We start from the raw sequence: 19,988 nt of genomic DNA on the forward strand, positions 1-19,988 counted from the left end.
CATCACAGTGGGTACCTGCGCCAGGAGCAGTGTGTCATCCCTGTGAGTTACTCACCATGTTTCACCAGGAAATCTGGGAGGGTGTGAAGTGGTGGAGCTGTGAGCAAGATTCTGTTCGCTATGTATTTCTCTTGGTTATGAACGGATGTGAGCACTTCAGGGAGGTATTGTCAATAGGTCAGGATAAAATATCTACTCAACAGTTAATGCTCTCAAGTCCAGACCTTGAACTTGGCTCTTGCAGGATCCTCGGGTCTGTGAAAGGGCCCTGTGAATACATTTGTGAATTCCCTACACATGCATTATACATGTTCCTCGCCTATCACTCAGTGTAATTTGCTCGTGTTAGATGAGTGATGATTAACTTCCAGGGCTTCATGACAAACCATAAAATATGTTGCTTGCCTGCTACATCTGCCCTGGAGAGGGGGGTGAGGTTGTCTGAGAGTAAGTGCGGGCTTTGGGAATCACACTCAGCTCTGGGATGTTGTGAACTCAGAACCGAAGGATTGTGGTCTAAAAGGTGGTGGTAACGATGGCAAAAACAAATAAATAGAATGTGAAGATGGGGAGGTCGATGGTGACAAGACTGTAGCCCAAGTGCAGTAGTGAGGTTGGGGAGAGCTGGGATCCTAGTTTCACAGGGACTAGATTAGAATTTTAGGTCTGGCTCCTACTTGTTGAGCATCTTCGGGCAGTTCACTTAACCTCTTTGTGCCTCAGTTTCTTTGTCTATAAAATTGGTCCCCTAATAAGGAGTACCTGGTTTAGTTGTCATGATGCCAGGTACCAAAATGGACAAGCAGCCCCCAGCCTTGTGGTTTTCACAGGGGAAGTGCTCAGGAAATGTCAGTGTCATTGTCATCACAGTTGTCTTCCCACAGCCTCATCAGGGAATTGCTCTTACATTCCCATTTTAGAGATGAAGGACCAAGGCTTTACACAGTTTAAGACTAGAAAAGGAATTCCCTGCCAATCCAGAATTCTCACTCAGATTGCCTGGCTCTGCGGTCTCAGTCTTAACTCCTCTGAAGTGACAGCTGCTTGGGTATACACCTGAGTGTAGCCTGTTAACATGTTTGCCATTTAATTTTTTTTTTTTTTTTTGAGACATAGTCTCACTATGTCGCCCTTGGTAGAGTGCTGTGGTGTCACAGCTCACAGCAACCTCAGGGCTTAAGCGATTCTCTTGCCTCAGCCTTCCAAGTAGCTGGGACGATAGGCACCCACCACAACACCTGGCTATTTGTTGTTGTTGTTCCAGTTGTCATTGTTTTAGCTGGCCTGGGGCGGGTTTGAACCCGCCACCTTTGGTGTAAGTGGCTGGTGCCCTACCCACTGAGCTACGGGTGCCGCCCTGCCATTTAATAGTTTTGATTGGGAATTTGGGTTAGATTCATTTCCCCCAATCTTATGTTTCTGGACTTGTATAGGACCCTTTCTGGTTTCTTGATCTGCCGTGAAATTTGGGATTGGGATGGGCTGGTGGAAGCAAATCCACGCAAGAAATGTTGTGTACAGCTGTGAGCCCGGCACCCAGGGGGAAGTGTGCCTTGTTTCATCTTCGTAATTGTGAAGGATTTAATTTGATAGATGAGACGATCCTGTTTCTTCTCTAACTTCAGAGAAAATCACCCTCCTGGGAGTGTAATGAGATCACAGTGATGTGACAGGGAGAGTAGGCTCGTTTTAAGATTTGGTTAATGTGTGTAGATTAAGATTTTATCATGTCATATCTATTATCTATTTATCTATCTTCTATCTATCAATCATTTATAGAGTGCCGTGGTGGCAGCCTAGTTCATAGCAACCTCAAATTCCTGGGTCAAGCAATCCTGCCTCAGCTTCCCGAGTTGCTGGGACTACAGGCACCTGCCACATTGCCTGGCTAATTTTTCTATCTTTTTTAGTAGACATGGGGTCTTGCTCATGCTCAGGCTGTTACAAACTCCCGAGCTCTAGTGATCTTCCTGCATTAGCCTCCCAGAGTACTAGGATTAGAGGTATGAACACCCCTCCCGGCCCGTAGATTGATGTTTTGATGACTTTTGTCTTAAGCAACATGTTTTTAAAAAGCTACACATACCTGAGCCAAAAGTTTGAAAATTATGGTATTTTTTTAATTTTTGGCAAGTTGTCGTAAAACATATATAACATAAAATTTTCCATTTCCACCATTTTCAAGCATACAATTCAGCAGCATTAATTACATTTATAATCTTGTACGACCATCATCACCCAATCTATGTTCAAAACATTTTCATTTCCGTGGAATTGTGTAATATTTGACTTTTTGTGTCTGACTTATTTCACATAGCATGATGTTTTCAAGTTTCACTCGTGTAGGAGCACAGATCAGGAGTTCATTCCTTTTGATTATTGAGTAATATTCCATTGTAAGAATATCACTAGGGATAAACCACATTTTCTTTATCCATTCAGTGTTGACGGGCATTAGGTTATTTTTACCTCTTGGCTGTTGTGAGTAATGCTACAGTAAGTGTTCACATACGAGTGAAAAGGATAGTATTTTGTAGCATTACTAGAGATGCATTTTCATTTCTTGGAGTTCTGGGGGTGGAATTTTCTTAACTGAGAGAGCCTTGTCTTTGACCAGGTTGCAGTCATGGCCCTTTGGTATAGGAATGTACCCCATGATCGCCCCCAACCCCTGCCACTTTCTTGCCAGGCCTGCCATTATAATTTGTTTGGGAGGGTGTTGGCTGTTGCTAAATGAGACTGCCTTTAGCCATCCTAGCCTGACTGTGTCCTTTACAGGTCTGTGAGTCTCTTGCTTGCTTGAGGCTTAGCCAAGAAATTTCTTATGCAGTCACTTATTATGGTTTTCTTTTTAGCTTTATATGGGTACGATTTTTTTTTTTTTTGAGAAAGAATTTCATAATGTCACTCTTGGTAGAGTGCTGTGGTGTCCCAGCTCACAGCAACCTCCAACTCTTGGGCTTAAGCGATTCTCTTGCCTCAGCCTCCCACATAGCTGGGACTATAGGCACTCGCCACAATGCCTGGCTATTTTTTTGTTGTCGTTGTCATTGTTGCTTGGCAGACCTGGGCTGGGTTCGAACCTGCAAGCCCTGGTTAATATGGCCAGTGCCCTAGCCGCTGAGCTACAGGCGCCAAGCCAAGTGTTCAGTTTATATTGTTTTTTATTTGTATGCGTCTTTTGTATTGTTGGGGCCCTAAATTATATATGCATGTACTGCATTTAGTGTTCATTTTATGGAAATATTTTGTTAAGGAGGTAATAGTTGAGTATTGGAACATGCAATACACTTATTCGTGTCGAGCTGGGTTCTAGGCTGCTGTTTTGTTATGTGAACCTGAGCAAGTCCTTATTCTTTCTGACTTCAGGTGAATGAGTGATTGATAAGCCCGCTTTCTACTCCTATGTTTGTCTGTACTCCTTCGCGTGTCTCCCTACATTGGGTCATTTGCTATGTTGAGATACAGGCTTGTTGTATTTCCTGGTTGAGGGTAATCTTTGCATGTTGGATTTTTGTTTACATAGGGAAGATGGCACCAAGTACTCCTAAAGTAAAATCTAGCATGTGCATTCTTGGAAGGGAAGCCAGGACAAACGGATTCTCACTAGCACATTCCCTCTGACCATTATTCATTAGAAGTCACCTCATTTTAATTGCCCTGTAAGGTGTCGGGTGTTCCAAACAGATCTCTGGGTGGGTCCTTTTATTTCACCACGTGGCCAGCATCCAAGTTCATCTCATTCTTCACCTCCCTCCAAGATGCTTTGGCCCAGAAAATGTAAAACAACAGTTACCATCGTATCTTAGTATAAAATAAAGCTCAAAACTGTTTCCGCTCATGAATAACAGAAATAGATATTGTCAAATTGGTTAGCCTTGGTCCGTGCAGGGGCCTTTGTGATTCACTGTGTCCACCTTTACGAGAGTGGCCTGCCACTACCTCACAGCAGGACCTTTGGGGAAGACTCAGGACTCAAGAGGTCTCTCCATGGTCCCCAGGTCCACTCTCTTGGCCAGCGCATAACAAGTGCCTGAATTGTACCTTACCAATCACCAAACAGCACTAATAACATGCAAACACTGAAAACATTACAAACTAAGATCGTTTAAGATACAGGCTTGGCTTGTTTTCTGATTGAAAATTGTCTTGACGTATTGAGTGCCCATTTGCCTACTCAGAGACAGTGCTGGACATGTGCCCAGTACAGAGCTCATTAACCCGTGCAGGCCACTGCCAATAGGCGTCTATTTCAACTCCCCATTTTACTGGAGGGGAGATGAAGGGGACTGCTCTACATTATTCATCTGGTTGTTGGTGGCGTCTGGACTTGAATGAAGTCTTCTCATTTCATGTCCTTGCTTTTCCTACGACCAAATGAAGCCTCTCCAATAGGACATTCTCCAACCCAGTTTTTTCGAGAGGTTATTCAGGGGTTTATAAGGCTATTCTGGCTTTCTTTGAAGAGAAGAGAGGATTGAAATTAGAACTTGACCTTTTATCTTCTTACATTAGTTATTCAGCACTTTTGTATTTTTAGTATCGATGAGAATTATTTTTGTTTATTGCTGCTGAGTAGTTAGGTACCTGAAATATCTCAGACAAGAAAAAATTTAGATGTTTTTACCCCCACAAGCCACATGCATCTCTTGTGCAAAGCACCCAGAGCCCTTGGAATCAGCAGCCTCCCTGTGTTTGGGGGCGAGACAGCATCTGGCCCCAGATGGCTTATTGGTATCTGGGTATCTGGGTATCTTTATTGCACAAATCCTTATTGGGAACTAAGGATTTGTGCACTTTCCCTCTGCCTTCTTAGTTACCTTTCTCCTCTGGTTGCACTACTCCCTTTCCCTTTCTAGTTACAAACCTGGGCCACCAAGGTTTGTGGGCCACCAAGAAGTCCTGACACCCTTAACTTTGACGTGTTAGATCAAAGTTGTTCTTCCGCAAGGAAATCCAATTTGGGGCAATGAAAACAATGAGGATTTCAAAATCATGGAAACATATAATTGGAAGATATAGCTAGGAAGGCAGAGAAAATTACATTGATCATTATTATTTAGTAGTTGAGGAAACTGAAACTTAAGGATTTGAAGGAATTTGCTACATAGTCCCTGCCAGTGTATTCTGGAGGTGGCATTTAAAGGAAATTAGAGTTTTCTTTCTCTTTTTGACATACTTTATTTTTTTAGGAGCATTTTTGGGTATTTGTTAGGTATTTAGTTTTCAGATAGAGAAAACTATCTAAGTTTGGTTGGCACGAGGTTCTCTTTGAAGCTGTGAAATGTTCTTGCTTTAAGCCAAATTTAATGAAAACCTGGGCTTCAAGATACCCCTGAAAGGATAAGCCTTGTTTGTTTCTCAGAGAGAAGACCTCATCTAAGGTCGAAACAAAAGTTTTCAATACATCAGTATTCCTGAGCAGATCCTCAGATCACCAGCGTGCGAGTGGGTTGGATGGATCCATGTTTAGACCTTTAGTCAGTTTCAAATATAAAAAATTGATTTCGGTAATCAGTAGGTAGCTGACTGCAACATGAGGGTATGAAAAACTTTTCTGAATTTCCATAGCAACACCGTAGGATTAATAGCATCTGCATGTGGAACCACAATTATGCTAGGAGATCATGTTTTTATTTGGATTCAGATAATTTAACTGTTTTAACACCCCTGTTGTGTATCACCTAACTTGAGGGGAACGCTATTCTCCGGCCGTGCAGGTGAGGGCAGGTTGGTGTAAGCACTTCTTGGGAGGCCTTCTTAGCACCCGGTGTAGGCTAGACATGGTGGCGGTAAACCCCATTCCAGGCACTGGAATCAGATTCTCAGACATTGTCAGCTTAGCTGACTATAATGTTTTGGGTGAAGCCACATAGAACCCTGATTAATTTGGTTCTGAAGACACTTAAACAGAAATCCAGAAGATAATTGCTTAAGGAAGGCATTTTGTGTCATTGAAAACACAATTTAATAGGAATTCTAAAAGTCAGTTACTGTAGATCTAATATATAAATCAGCAAGCTAAAAGCTTTGTTAAAATCTTTGGGGAATATAAACTCTGAGTAGTGATTTTGCTTCTGAGTGTGAATTTACTTGACAAAGGAAAAGAGAGGTTTAACCCTCTGTGACTTTTCTCCCCTTACCAAATATTGTTTTCCAGTGTGTATTTATTATATAACCCTCTTCTGTCTATTTAGCTAGCTCTTGTGTAAATATCCATTAACAGTTCAAATGCCCTAAAAGGGCATCACAGCTCATAGTTTTTCTAAATATTTTCACATATATCTTTTCATTCTCTGTAATGTGTGATTATTTTTGTACCTTGTATCACTTAGCATCACCTCCAGGTTTATCCCAATCTTGAAACACTGTTAATAACAGAAGTCAAGTCTACTCCCTCTACTGGTTGCATTTCTTTGTGGCAGAAATGCTGTACGTTCAAGTTTAGGTTCATTACTTTTGATGGAGCTCAGGACTGTGTTCATGTTTTTTCCCCCCTTCTCCAAATTCACATAACTTTTTAACAGCAAAACTGGAGCCTTTCAAGACCTCGAGTTAAGCTTTTACCTTGAGAGGGATAGGGTGAGTTCCTTGATGTCTATTTGTTCAGCACTGTGTGGAGGGAGCCCACAGCTTGGCCTTTTCCTGGCAGGAGGAACACAGCCTTTCTGCTGTAGGAATAAATGCTTTAGTGCAGAAGAGCTGTTCCCATTTGTGCCCTGAGGCCAGTGCCTGGGCTGTTCTGGTTCTGATGGGGTTGGGTTTTCACCTGCATTGGGTCAACTCTTCTGTTCAGATTGCCACTGTGTGGAGCCAGCAGGTTTGTTTTATATGTTACCTGCTCACATGTTGCTCCAACTCTTCAACCCAAGATGGCCTGGGGAATTCTCCAGAGGCCTCTATAGGGGTCTCTTTACTTTCAGGCTTAAGAGATAGAGATGGAGGTGGGGACTATTCAGGTTAGTCCAGCGTGCAGGTATCATGTAAGTACTATATATCTGGCTTCAAGGGGATTCAAGATGAATGAATCCACTGTCCTCTGCCCCTCTTTTGAGAAACACTGAAAAGAGTTTCTTCTGAGCAACAAGAACAAGAAAACTTCCAAGCACACATTAAATAATATCTGGAAAGGTATATAGCCTCCCAAAATTAAAAGAAAAGTTTTTTGGGTAATCCTGAGGCCAGAAAATCTGTAGATGAGGATATTTTCCCCTGTGGAGGGCCACCACTCTGAGAGGCCCAGCTTCACGCTGCTTCCTTCCTTTGTCTGGTACCGGATTTCTAATGTTCTTGTTGACAAGCTGCAATGAGATGAAGTGTCCTTCCTGTTCAAAGTGGAGTTGTAGCAAAGACTCATGACTGTCAATGGAGAAATGATGGATGGGCCCCAGTTCCCTTTCTCTCTGTATCTGTACCATTTCTCAGGGCATATTAGGTCTATCTCCAATTCTAAAGCCCATCCCCTGGCTTTACATCATCTTCCTCCCATTGATCTTGTAATCATTTTCATCCAAATTCAGCAGAAGTCATTAGCTTAGTGAGTGCAGAGACACTGAGGCTGTGCCCCAAACCATGTAATGCTTTCCTGCCCTTGACCTCAGCGTCTACATTTTTCTGAGCCCACACAAGTAGTTTTCAGCCATCGATTTCTGCACAGTGGAAAAGAAGAAGTGTTATCCTTCTATTTTTAAAAATCTCTAGAGTGAGGCGGCACCTGTGGCTCAGTGAGTAGGGCGCCAGCCCCATATACGGAGGGTGGCGGGTTCAAACCTGGCCCTGGCCAAACTGCAAAAAAAAAAAAAATAGCCGGGCATTGTGGCTGGCACCTGTAGTCCCAGCTACTCAGGAGACTGAGGCAAGAGAATTGCCTAAGCCCAGGAGCTGGAGGTTGCTGTGAGCTGTGATGCTACGGCACTCTACGAGGGCAACAAAGTGAAACTCTGTCTCCTAAAAAAAAAAAAAAAAAGTCTCTAGAGCGTATCTTTAGATTGTTGATTTTGCTATGTGGAATAAATGAATTAAATGACAGTTGATAGTGAAACCTCTGAGACAGAGGCTTTTCGGGCTGGATAATTCTTTGAAATGAAGTAAATGACAGTTGATAGTGAAACCTCTATCTCAGGGGTTACGTTAGTGGCATTTCAGGCTGGATAATTCTTTGTTCCAGGGGCTGTCTCATGCATTGCAGGATGTTTAGCAGTTTTCCAGGACTTTATCTGCTAGATGCCAGTAGCAACTCCTGCCCCCCTATTCAGGTTGTGACAACCAAAAATAGCCCCAGGTATTGCTGAATGTACCCGGGGCAACATCACCTCCAGTTAAGGACCACTGCTCTTTGTAAGCATTCCTATCTCCTTTCCTTCGTTCTGTTCCTTCAGGAGTGTTCATGGGGACTATTTTATTTTTTTTATTCATTTATCAGTAGTCATAAATTTCTGTTTATGCCAGCCTTTGTGTGAGGTACTGAAAATATAAAGATGAACCAGACATCTCTTTCTTCATACACACACACACACACACACACACACACACACACACACATCAATCAGGTCAGAATGTATCATAGTTTCCACCACATTGATTCTTATTATGATCCTGAAAGTTCCCCTGTTTGGACTATTGCTCCCAGACTGTAACTCTGGCTGCCGTTTGAGTCATTATGACTTTGTTAATGAATGTTGTCTTTCTATTTTTGTAGCTTGTGTCTTTGAGGAAAGCCCCTTGCGGCCTGGGTCAGCATCCTCAGCTTTGGGCACAGCTATTAACCTTATAAAATGATAATGCTGTATTAATCTATCAATTTTATCCATGAATGCCTCAACCTTTCCAGACAGAGCCTCTCACTTGTCACTCCAGATTTGCTTTTTTCTTATACTGTGATTTCTGTTGTTCTCTTTACCAGCCACCTGAGGCTTCATTTAAAGTTTTATTTAATGAAACTGCATTTGGAAACCAAGGTCAAGCCCAGTGGAGGCCTATTCATTGGATTGCTTTCTGGTGAACTTTCAAGTTAGCGTGTTTCCTTAACAATTTTTGGAAATGGTGATATAAAAATTGCTCATGGAAAAGCGAATGTGTGGCGGTGTTCTTTCTAAGGGAAGAGGAAGAGGAGTATGTTTCAGCAAGGAAAGAGTTCATAGATAGCTTCGACTATGCTGGTAATTTTACCTTTTTATGCTGCATGGTGGGCAATAAGTATTCATTATATTCTTTTCAAATATGTATTTATATATCTGAAATACTTTGTAATGCGCATTAGAGAAGAGATAGCTTTGCAAGTGGAAGAATAGGGACTGAAAAAAAAAAGGGACGAAACAAAAGATGACCAGTTGGAAGTTTCGTTTTTGTTTTTTTTCCCTCCACTCCTCTTAAACAGATGGGTAGGGGTTAGGTCTATGCTTGACGAACCACTCACATTCCTGCCCGCAAAGGGGTGTGGGGGCAGGAGGTTATGTAACATTTCTGGTCTCCTAAAGCCTTCAAGAGGCACTGCCATGTGCTGTCGAAAAGAGTGTGACAGGCAGTTAGGCTTTGTGCAGTGCGACCAGGTTCATCTGTAAAATGGTTAAGACCTGTTGGAAATAAATTTCCCCTAAGGATGTGGTGGGCTGGGTGCTGGGACTCTTGAGTGACAGGCGATCTGAGCTCTCCCTTGCGGATGCCACAGGGGAGAATTAAATTGGCCAAGGAGGCGGAGAGGAGGGAGGTGATGGTGGGAGGGGGAAGGGAGGAGCGACAAACCCTCTCCAACACACCCAAATGACCAGATTCATCAGACGCGAAACTTCACAAGTTACACCCACTCCCTCTGCCAGCAGCCAGGGAAGGCGGCTGTTTCCTCATTTGTGTTACTGGAAGTTTGAGAGATGTGAAGCCAGGCGGGAGCAGCGTGCGCGCCCCGCTGAGCTGGGTGAGGTCTAATTTTGAAGCTGGAGAATCTCTTTGTGTTGGGTGGGAAGGGAAGCAGCCAGGGTGGCTCTGGACCGTGATAGGTGAGAGCCCCGGGCTGGCGGCCGGGGCGGGGGAAGCCGAGCGCCCCGGAGCCTCCGCGCTGCGCCCCGGGCGCGTTGCCGGCTGAGCCGCCGGGACGCGGGCGCTGTCGGTTCTGGCTCCAGGGGGAAGGGGTTCGGACTTGGAAAGCGCTTCGTCTTTCCCCTTTGCCTTCTGTAACCGAGGGTCGTCATGCGGGGTATCGGGTTGGGCAGGAGTTGTGGGAAGGTGTCACCTACCAAAGATGCGTCCTCCCCAGGGCTGTCCCGCTGCGTGTTGGGTAATTACAGGTCTTTGTCGTTGGAAATGAACCCCGTGAAAGGCTTGAGATTCAAGCGAGAAAAAGTTCCGAAGGAATATTCAGAGACTGTGGAGCCCGACGGGCACCCGGATGGGGGTTCTGGGGTGCGGCATCGAAGTCTTGGGCTTCTCATTTATTTTGTGTCTGAATAAGTTAGTTTGGCTCCCGGTTCCCGGCTGTGGAGGTGTTGTTTATCCGGAATATGTCTTTTTGAAATGTCAGTTTTTCTGTGACAGCTGATTTATCTTGAGATCGATCTCCTAAGCGGGTGGGGGGTGGCAGGAGGGTTGGGTCCATTCCTTGATACATCCCCGGAAAGGATAATCTTGGCTCAGAGTTTCTCACGTACATTGTTTAGATTTTACTTCAATCCTGGAGATGGTCAGTGGGCTTTCATTTGGCATGTGTGGTTTTGTTCACTATATAGAGGTTAGATGGAGGCTTTTGGGTTAACTCTTAACCCGTTTTAGTTATTTCGTATCTGATCAACAGTTTAGTAATGCAGCAGCTGTTGGAGCATCTTCCTTCCTTCCTTCCTTCCTTCTTTCTGGTAATCCTTCATATAATATATTTTGAAACTGAGTCACACTCCGTGGACTCTACAAGTAGAGTGACATGGTGTCATCAAAGCTCACTGTGACCTCAAACTCTTGGGCTCAAGTGATTCTCCGGCCTCGGCCTTCTGAGTAGCTGGCACTACAGCAGTTCACCACCCTGGCTAATTTTTCTATTTCCTGTAGCAGCAGGGTCTTGCTATGTTGCCCAGGCTAGTCTTGAACTTCTGGTGTCAAGTGATCCTCCCACCTTGGCCTCCCAGAGTCCTGAGATTATAGATGTGAGCCACCATCTCTGGCCCATGTATGTTTTTATAGAATTGATTTATTTTGGGGCAAAAAAAGAAGGTGAAGAAATGGGTGGTTTCAGGAAACCTAATACAGTAAGTAGAATCTCTGTAAGTGGACCATCTAAGGGACTGTAACAAACTGTTCAACATACAGAGGTGGTCAACATAAGGAACTAGGCATGGAGCATGTCTGATCTATGAAAATTAGGCCCACCGAGGTGGTCGCTGCAGGGAGGTGGTCATCCGTGGAGGTTCTACTCTATTCCTTTTACAAGTGTTTCTTTTGGTTCTGGTGTGAGTACAGTTAGGAGGATGCCAGTAGCTGATTTTATCATTTTTCTAATACTTACGATAGTCTGACTTTCTCAGCATACTTAAGCTTTGCGGGTCAGGTGACAGGTTGCTGGGGCCAGAGACTACTTAGCTTGCTTAGACCTTTCACCTTCCTTGAAGTTAAAGATATGGATGTAAAGGAAATTACTCTTAAACCAAACCAGACGCGTCCCAGGGAGGAAAAAGGGGTTGTATGATTCAGGGCTGTCACCTGCTAGAGCCCTGCATTGTAACTCATTCTGGGCTCAAGAATGGACCCACCAAGTAGACGTGACCTGGATGCTGATGCGAGGTCTGTGACCTACTCCCCTCATCCGATGGAACCTTCTGCAACTCATTCAACAGAGGCAACCGAGTTGGACCTTGTGATAGGGCTGGTGAAACTGACTAATAGGTGGAGTTTTATGGAACAGTAATCCTAGGCTGGACAAAGGGGAATACATTATTCATAAAGGTTTTAAGATATGTCATTTGGGACAGTAGTAAGACATCGTCATGCAGACGTCTGACATTAGGGTTAATACTACTATATGATCATGTAGGTGTAAGAGAAAGTGAGCATTGTAATAGCATTATTTTTTCACATGGTCTCTCCACCTATCCCAATTAATAACCTATTTTAGCTCTCTTTGTATTTTAAAATTTTTATTCATTCATTCATTTATTTTAGAGACGCAGTCTTACTATGTTGCTCAGGCTGGACTCAAACTTCTGGGCTCAGCGATTCTCCTGTCTCAATTGCCTGAGTAGCTGGACATCGTTGTGCCTGGCTGCTTATATTTTCTTTTTTATAAGCATAGATTCAATTTGTTTAATAGATACTGGGCCATTAAAATTATTTTGTTTTAGGTGGCGCCTGTAGCTCAGTGGGTAGGGTGCCAGCCACGTACACCAGGCTGGAGGGTTTGAATCTGGACCAGGCCAGCTAAACAACAATGACAACTGGAATAAAAAAATAGCTGGGCGTTGTGGTGGGTGCCTGTAGTCCCAGCTACTTGGGAGGCTGAGGCAAGAGAATTCCTTAAGCTCCAAGAGTTTGAGGTTGCTGTGATGCTGTGATGTCACAGCACTCTACTGAGGGCGACATAGTGAGACTGTTTCAAAAAAAAAAGATTTGTTTTAATAACTAATTTTTACAAGAATTTCTCCATTTTATGTAAAATTTTAAAAGTACTTGTATAAATTTACAATGATATTCTCATATTTTTCTTTTTTTTTTTTTTTTGGCCGGGGCTGGGCTTGAACCCGCCACCTCCGGCATATGGGACCGGCGCCCTACACGTTGAGCCACAGGCGCCGCCCGATATTCTCATATTTTTAAAGCTGGCAGCATCTGTAGAACTGTTTCCTTTTTCATTTGTGGCATTAATTATTTATACCTTTTCTTGATCAGTCTTGCTAATGCATTATCAATTTTATCAGTCTTTTGGAAGAATCAATGTTGTTTTTGTTCGTGTTTTTAATTGAAGCACAAAGTCCTCTTCCTTTCTTGAGTTTTTACATCTTTTTACAATTCTGCCAAGTGAGACTATCAAAAAAGATTTTAAGATGGCCTTTGAAAATAAGCAACTGAGTCCCTTGGCTGCGAGGAGGAAACCGTTGTGTATTTGTCTTTGTGTCTCTGACATTATGTTTTTTCATTTTTATTAAAATATACCTTTGTACATATTGGACCAAATTATTCCAAGGTGGGTTTTGTAGGCACACTGAGGCACACCCTGTGGAATTGTTTTAGAAACATCTAACTAGAATTTGTAGGAGACTTACTGGTAATTGGATGTGCATTGTAGGTACTTTCAACCCACGTTACAAAACAGATTTATCTTGTACCAGAGCAGAACAAATTTGCTGTAATGACTGGGAAAGAATGCTTCAGTGTGATTCATATTTAATGCATGAGTCTGAACATTTTAAAGTTTTTTCAGAACAAGTTCTGAGTATGTGACAATGTAAGAACAAGACACCTGGAGTGATGTGACAGTGTAGGAGCAAGATCCCTGGAGTGGGAAAGACCTGTCTTTGAATTCCTGGTCTGCCTCTGTTAGCTATGTGTCCTCAGGGAAATTGCCTAACCTCTCTGAACTTGTATTTCCACAGCTATGAGAAAACTGCTTGTGGGAGCTGTTGTGAGATTTAAGTTTGAATTCAGTGAAAAATGAGATTTCAATATGAATAGCCATGTAAAGTTTCTGTCACTGGTTTGGCACGAAGTGGGCACTTAATATATTGTCTCCTGCTACTGATTGTAGTACATTGATTGTTCTCTGCACCCACCTCTCTCAGAGCCTTCCTTCCAAAAAAGGAGCTGTTGCAAGAGAAGAAGATAGAAACTACTCCTCCCATTTGTTTTCTCTTCATTATGGGCAAGTGGGGTTACCAGGGTCATTATGTTTTTAGATTTTTATTGTTTTCACCTTATTATCCTAGTTGTTGGTGGCAAACCAGCTGTGTGTTTGTTCCCTCCAATTTTTATCTTACCTTCCTAGGATTTTTTTCTTTTCCAGTTTATCTCATCTCCTTGAGGATTTCCCTGCTCTGTTATTTTTTTCTTTTTCTTTTTTGGCTACCTCTAGGGTGGAAATGAAATGAGTACAAAGCTCAAAATTTGGCAGCGACTGGGATGTAAGTTAGTGGGTTGCTTCTATGAAGGCAAAGTTTGTTAAATTTAGTTACTCGAGAATTTAACTTGGAATTCTGGCACTACGTATGGCACAGTTGTAGTCACAGCTACTTGGGAGGGTGAGGCGAGAGCACATCTCTTGAGCTCAGGGTTCAAGACCAGCCTGGGTAATATAGTGAGACACCTGTCTCTAAAAACATAAAGAATTTAACTTGGAGATAGATGGTGCCAATGATTAATAACAGTTTTGTATTGCTGTTGCATTTTTCTGAAAATAAACATTCCCAGACCTTGGAGTTCCTAAGTACTTTGGGGGCTGTATGGATTGTTTAGTGTTGTGGTTGACATTGCAACCAAAAAGAGAAAATGAAGGCGTAGGATGGAGGAGGTTGATGGGTTAATATTCTTCCACAATGGAATATAACATTATTGAAGTTGCCCAACCCTAACTTATTTGTTCTTTCTCAATTGAAAAGGGCCTGGAGAATATGTGACATGATCAGATGGAAGGTATTTATGCATTTGGTGTTGCGAGGGGCTGAACTGGGGTCAGGAAGGGATTGAGAGCTGGGAAAGGCGTGGTTTGCTTTACTGTGCTGTCTATGTTAACCTCATTCACTGCTTTGCCCAAGGAGGGGGCTTGGTTTCAGTTGCATAGTGAGTTGGCTTCAAGTGTGGAGTTATTTTCAAAGAAGACAAATTGACTAGCTGCACCTGGTCTGGCCTGTCCGCTGTGACCCTGCACTGCCGTTTGCTGATGGCTTTATGAGAATGGAGAACAACAAGGCTTAGTTTTCATAAGTATTTTGCAACACCTACTTCTCCAGTTTATTTTTATGGTGGTGCTTGGAAACAAGTGTTAGCAAGGCTTTCACTGACACAACTTTGGAGGAAGAGATCATCACTTTTGGAAAGTTTTATGTGTTTAGCGGTTCAGTGTGGATTTTTGACATCCTAGACTAAATTGTAGGGCCTCATCCAGTACCTCAAAATGATAGGCTCCAGTGTCCCCACAGATTATAAGACTTTGGTGGGTAAGAATCCCCTATGATAAATGCTTTCTTGATTATTAAAATAAGAATTGTCCATGAAAATGCCAATGCTAAATACTAATGTATCGAGTGTCTATAATTTGTGAGGTACTTATTGCATTCATGTTTCTGAGGATGCTCTTATAGTTTTTAGAGCTATAAAAAGTGAACACAAGCCCATTACTTTCTTTCGTCTACTCTTATAGGTAGAACCACTGTAAACTGAGGCCTGCCTTTCTTGACTGGAAACCCCAGAGGAGGACAAGGCTCGGTACCATGGGGTGTGATGCTCTGAATCTCTCTCACCTGTGATGTGAGCACCTCCTGCAGATGGCACATTTGGAGATCTTGACAAAGCCGCTTCTGTTTTGGATGGGGTGAGTGTGGCATTGGTAGAAGGCTGAGACATGATGATTTGTTGTTATTTGTGATTGTTGAGGTTTGCTGATTCTCCCCGCTTGCAAGCTGAGCCTTTGAATGAGTGTCCCGGGAAAGTTTCCCCTTCTTGTTGGGTCGTTCCCATGGTTATATTGTTTTGGAAACTGCAGAGGCTAATCTTCCTGCCTCTATCTTCCTTACTTCTCTTTCGACTGCCCCTGTGATACTAGGAAAGGGGAAGAAGTGGGTTTGGTTAAACTAGAATATTTCACAGGGGCCTTACTACACTGGTAAAATTGGGCATCTTTCTGGTGTGATGGACTTGGGGCTTTCATGGAATGGGTCAGGTAGTCACTGTGCAACGCTCACAGTCCCTGGGAAGGCCCCCTTCCTACTTTCTGTCTGTGGCATGGAGCTCTTCTAGAGAGTTACAGCAGAAAGGGCTGTGCCTACTTCAGTTTCCCATCTGCCAAGCAGGAACAGTGACATCTGGCTGAGCAGTCCCTGTTGGCTTCTTAGGGGGAGAGTGATTCGACCACAGGGGGCTCTCCAGTTATACTGTGTTGCTGTTGTTCTTTCCAACTTTGCCTTCCTCCTGGGCTGCACCCACACACACCTATTAGTAGGCGACATCATAAAGTGTTACTTAACATTTTACCAGGTTTTGCCAATATGTTGGTTGGTCCAGAATTGGAACAAAATGGGAGACTCACAGACCGATAGGAGGGCCAGCATCACAGATGCTTTACTGAGGCGTGAGTCCTGCAATGTTCAGAGTTTCCCACCCAGCATTCCGGGTCCTGCTTTGCGGGTCTTGCTGCAACCTGTTCCTCTAGTCTTACCTGTTGCTCTGCTCTGCCTGAATCCAGACCAGGCTCAGTCACGCCTTCCTGTGAATGTGTATCAAAGTGCACTTTTCGGGATTTACATCCCATTGTGCTACTATAATGGAGTTACCTGCCTTTTTTCAGGGGTAAAAATAATAATAGAAATAATAGCAAAAACAATAGCAGGGAACCCCTCAGAGCACCGACTGTCTGTGTCTTGGCCCAATCTCTTTAGATCCTCTTTCCCTTTCTAGCAAGCTCTGTCCCCCTGGGTGCTTTCATGCCAGCCTCTCTTTGTTGGAGAGCAGCCCTTAGGCATTGGGTCCCCTTTAGCCAAGTCCCCTGGGAGTCCCTGTACCCCTAGGACATCCTTAACAATGGCTGACCCTGGACCGTGCACATAGTCCAGGCCACCTCTGAGGTCTCCCCTGTCCTGTCTGGGGAGAGCTCCCTGTGCCTTCTTTCTCTTCAAGGCCTCCCTTGCCCACTTTCCAAGGGCTTTTCCCTTGAAGCACTTCTCAATAAAATATTTAAATACCATGTCTCATCTCTGGCTTAAGTAACTTGTCCAAAGTAACAGCATTGGAAAATGGGGAGCTATAGTTTGAGACAGGCAGCCTGGCCGTGGAGTCTGTCCTCCCAGCCGGTTTCCCCCGCGTGCTCCCGCAAAGCAGCCTGCTGGGGCGTGTCTTTTCTGTTTGCTTCAGAATGGAGCATAATGACTGCCTAGAGCATTTGGTAAATGTTTGCCCGACCATGTAGGTGGCTGCAGAGCCTGACAGAATCGCCTTCCTGAGTCCGATCTCAGGGCATCTGGCCTTGTTGGGTTTCTGCAGAGTGGCCTTCTACTGGCTCTCTGCTGATTCTGACTTTACCTCTTCTTTGGGGTCAACTCGGTCCACCTCCTCCTAGCTGCCTTCCTGTCCCAGCCCACCGTCATCTTTGCCCCTCAGAACCCGTGTTCATCCTTGATGTTGCCCTTCATAGCTGCTCTCCCACCATGGGATTGTAAGTCCTTGAGAGCTGTGGTTGTGCCCTGCACATAGTGAGCGTTTGGGGATTCTTTTGGGCCTAATTAAAACCTGCTTGGAGCTGTCCAAAGAAATGTCAAGGTTGTTTCCAGGTTCTGTGAGTGAAGGGAAATAATGAGATTAAAGATCAAAACACACACACACAAAAGAAAAAAAAAAAGAAGAAGAAGAAGAAGGGGGTTATAAATCTAAAAAATGTTAGCTCCTTTTCTCGTGTGAGCCTGTGTGCATTTCACACTGCAGCTGTTCAGGTTGAATCATAGAATGGATGTATCATCTCTTGGCTTCGAGTGCAGTGGTTGGCCCATCCTCCCCCAAGGGAGTTCAAGCAAATTTATGTGATGAATAATGTGGATTCTCCTCCAATAGTTAGGACATAGTTGAACAGACTTCATGCAAATGGTAGGTGAACCATGTGGAGCATCTTCTTCCCCTGCATTTGAAAGATGACAAAGACATCCCTCAGCAGAGGTAGTGTGTTGAGTTTTAGCTGATGGCTGGCCACATGGTCCCTTGTGGTCTCTCTCTCCACTTTTGCCAACTTGGACATGATTTGCCTCCGGAGTTTTTCCTCCCATTGTAAGATAGTGGAAAGAAGGGTAGGCTGGAAGGGTAGATGTGTATACCGGTGCCGACTGTGTGCTTAGCATTCTGCTAAGTGCTCTCTGATGGAGCACATGATGGAGCCTCTAGTCCGTCTGGCATGTACAGATTCTCATCTCCAAGCCCAGATGATGGCACCCAAGTGTCTGGTTAAAATCATACCACTGTTGTAGTGGCCCTGGATTTGAACTGTGTTTTATCAGACTTTAAACCCCTGCCCATTCCTATGCATCTTGATCTCTGGTTCTGGATATAAACCAAGGTATTTAAATGATGATGTCTAATGGTCATGTTAACTCTAGAATTTAGAGGCTCTCTGGTTCATTTCCCATCTATACCGCTTCTATGTTAGCCAATTCTTCTCAGCATTTCACTGGCCATGGATTTATTAGTCATTATTACTGCCGGAGATACCGTGCTTAGGTGCGACTTTTGGGGGTGGGTGGATAATATTGATGCAACTGCAACTTTAAATAACCCAGTTTATTTTTAGATGCTGGTCCACAGGTGAAATGTGTCAGTCTGGTTCTTTGAACACCCTCTGGAACCTTAAACGGTTTTATCCTTCTCTTTAAAGAGCAGGAGCCTGTCTGGCTAGACTGAGAACTTTCTGTAACTGTCTTGTTCTGTGGCACATACAGCCTGGGAGGTTGGTGTCTTGGGTCTGCTGTACCAGGACACCCTAGAGCCTTCCCCTGGCTTGTCCCTCTCCTGCCCATGTTGCGTAAACATCGGCATGGCAGGGACAGATGGCCACTCCAGGGCTCCTTTGATGTCACATTTGGTTGCCTGGGTTGGGGGTAGGGTGGTTGCAGCCAATCTCCACGGGAGGAAGAGAGGCTGACTGGGAAATACCCCCTTGACAGTGGGTAAACATAGGCTCACCTCCGGAAAAGCTGGGCGCCCTGTGCGTGTGCAGGCTGGGGCGGTAATGGAGTCAGATTTACACAAGTGTGTTTAGCTTGGGAAGAAGCCAATCTGCTCAAAATACAGCCCTTTCTCTTTGCTCCTAACTGATGTTCAGCAGAGTTCGGTTTGCTTAGGGGAATGAATGAACTGTGTGGGGGCTGGTGAAGGCCGCGATGGGGTGCGGATAATTACTTTCAGAGCTAGGAAAAAAAAATCCTATCCAGAGGACTTGGTTAGCTTTGCTGGAGGCTCAGGTGGAGGCTCCTGGAATACCCCAAGCTTTGAGACAGAGCAGTTAGATGCCCTTATCAGTGGGTCTCTTTGCTGGGCAAACAGCATCAATCTGTGTAATGAGGGCTGAAGGCTTTGATGGAAAAAAGGAAGTAAGATAATGAGGAAAAGTACCCAGAGAGGGAGGGTGGGAGGCAGCAGAATCTCTCTTGAAAGAAGAAAACGAGAGTTGACAGTATGTGAAAATCAAATGGGTTTTTCATGGTTTTAGCTTTAGAAGGGAACACTGGAGGGAGTTGCTGTAGCCTCCAAGCAGACCAAGCGTGGAGTTCAACCAAAGTGGAAATTCCCAAAGCCACAGGTTAATTGAAAGCTTTTCTAGTTCTGTCCTCCGGGTAGTAACTGTTGCTATTAATTTTTCTAGTGTATTTACAGAAATCCCAACAAGCCAAATTAAGATCATGTATTCAAATTAACAAGAGTGATGACTACAGTAGAACCTCTATAGCTGACCACCTCCCTACACTGACCACCTCCTTAAGTTGACCTCATTTTCATAGACTGGACGTGAATCACATGTACATATCAGTACAGTGGCCTAGTTCTTTATGTTGGCCAGCTTGTTACAGTCTCTTGGGTGGTCAACTTACAGAGGTTCCGCTGTGGTTACTATGCTGCATAATAATTTTTTTGGGGGGGAAAGGCGTGTTTAGCTCATTTTTAAATTTTTTCACAAATTATTGATTGGGTAGCTATGGGTTTTTGATTTTTCTTGAGTCAGGGGCGAGCAACCTACATAGACTCTCAGTGTTTAGCGGAATCCAGTTTGCGCAGATGCCTGATATGCCATATAGTCATGAAAAGATCTCACCAAGAGACCCTGGGTTTTT

At 44.0% G+C, this 19,988-nt stretch overlaps 1 protein-coding gene across 1 annotated transcript in view; it reads left to right on the forward strand.

The window, feature by feature from the left end:
• The first annotated feature begins 9,820 nt into the window (after nucleotides 1-9,820).
• Nucleotides 9,821-19,988, forward strand: part of TIAM1 (TIAM Rac1 associated GEF 1) — a 198,924-nt gene continuing 188,756 nt past the window's right edge. Inside the window, exons 1-2 of the mRNA XM_053564925.1 lie at nucleotides 9,821-9,910; nucleotides 15,326-15,496. The gene's annotated coding sequence lies outside the window, so the exon portion shown is untranslated. The remainder of the gene's footprint in view (nucleotides 9,911-15,325; nucleotides 15,497-19,988) is intronic.

This window comes from Nycticebus coucang, chromosome 16 (genome assembly GCF_027406575.1).
Source record: "Nycticebus coucang isolate mNycCou1 chromosome 16, mNycCou1.pri, whole genome shotgun sequence".
NCBI lineage: Eukaryota > Metazoa > Chordata > Mammalia > Primates > Lorisidae > Nycticebus > Nycticebus coucang.